General features: G+C 42.4%; 1 pseudogene; it reads left to right on the top strand.

Annotated features, from left to right (window-relative positions):
• Positions 1-203: 203 nt before the first annotated feature.
• LOC145402782 (5S ribosomal RNA) lies at positions 204-323 on the top strand (annotated as a pseudogene).
• The last annotated feature ends 1,089 nt before the right edge of the window (positions 324-1,412 follow it).

Genomic DNA, 1,412 nt, shown 5'->3' with positions numbered 1-1,412 from the left:
TATTACTGGCACAGAAGCTGAGTGAAGACACTGAAAACGAGTATCTGCTCACAAGACTGTAGCAGGAAAGATGAATTTTTAAGAAACGTAGAAAAAAAAGTGTCAAGGGTATTCAATGTGAAATAATTAAAGACGAGAACTTAGAGAAAAGCAGGCCGGTGAATATGAGCAAAAAAGAGAGAAGGAATAAGGCTCATAAAATTTTTTACAAACCATGCCACGTTGAGTACACCGCTTCCCGTCCGATCAGCGAAGTTAAGCAACGTTGGGTCTGGTTAGTACTTGGATGGGTGACCGCCTGGGAACACCAGATGCTGTTGGCATCCCTACGTGTCAAGTGGGGTTGGTGGAGGATTAGTGCCCCTTCCTGTAAAACAATTAACTCTAAGCCCTTGACCACCCTGTTTGGGATACATGGCGTCTGGCAATAGATTGATTTAGAACAGTGCTCTGCAACTGAATGGCTAATCACCTTAGGATGCGCCCGGTTAGAGCCGGGGATGACCCAAAGATGATTCACTCCATACTGGAGTGGAGGTACCATGTTGAAATATCAATATTATAAGCTCCCATCAAAAAATATAATAAAGATGGCACTTCTTATGCTACTGCGTTCTTGACAAGTGAGGGATCGAAATTTGCTTCTTTTTTTTTTCCCCCTTCTTCTTCTTAATGAAAAGGGAGGACATAGTCGTTTCCTGGCAGCTTGTGTATAAAAGGTCGGGCTGTGCCACGACTAGTGTACCGACTTTTTGTGTGCTGCGATGCCTTCGTATAGCGTGTTTGGCCAGCTTAATAATACGGTGCCCCAGTTCGTGGAAGACCCTCCCGAGGGTGACCTACTTCCGTAATGGTGGAACTACATGAACTCAGAAAATCTGCTGACGGCATACAAATAGTTTAAGAAAATCAAATGAGTGTGTGTGTGTGTGTGTGTGTGTGTGTGTGTGTGTGTGTGTGTGTGTGTGTGTGTGTGTGTGTGTGTGTGTGTGTTTTCCACTGCTATCAGCTAAAAAAAAAAAAAAAGCTTGGTGAAAATTAATGTGAATGTAGAGGGAGCAGTACATGAGAAAAGGAGTGGATGGCGTGGAAGCAAGAAAGAAATTCGGATAAAAAAAGAAAAAGAAAATACACTTACAGCAGGACATGTGTAAAATGATTAGTAAAAGAAAGAAGAGATAGGAAAATGCATGACTAAAGGATCAAGTTGGTAAAATGTTAAAGATGAAAATTAATGAATGCTAACATGTGGAACTGAAATGACCACATGGAAATCTTATGAAAAATTGATGAATGGGACTCACGAGGGTAAAATGGACGACTTGGCTGGGCGGAGCATAAGAAGCGACTCAGGTGCTCAAGAAAGTGTGAATGGAGGATGTGAGGGCAGCTGTGAAAGAGATGAAGACTGG

Source organism: Coenobita brevimanus, chromosome 6 (genome assembly GCF_032717465.1).
Source record: "Coenobita brevimanus isolate Jiangsu-jjx chromosome 6, ASM3271746v2, whole genome shotgun sequence".
In the NCBI taxonomy this organism is placed as follows: domain Eukaryota; kingdom Metazoa; phylum Arthropoda; class Malacostraca; order Decapoda; family Coenobitidae; genus Coenobita; species Coenobita brevimanus.
Note: the sequence above shows the minus strand (reverse complement) of the source record. Positions and strands in the feature narration are given on the sequence as shown.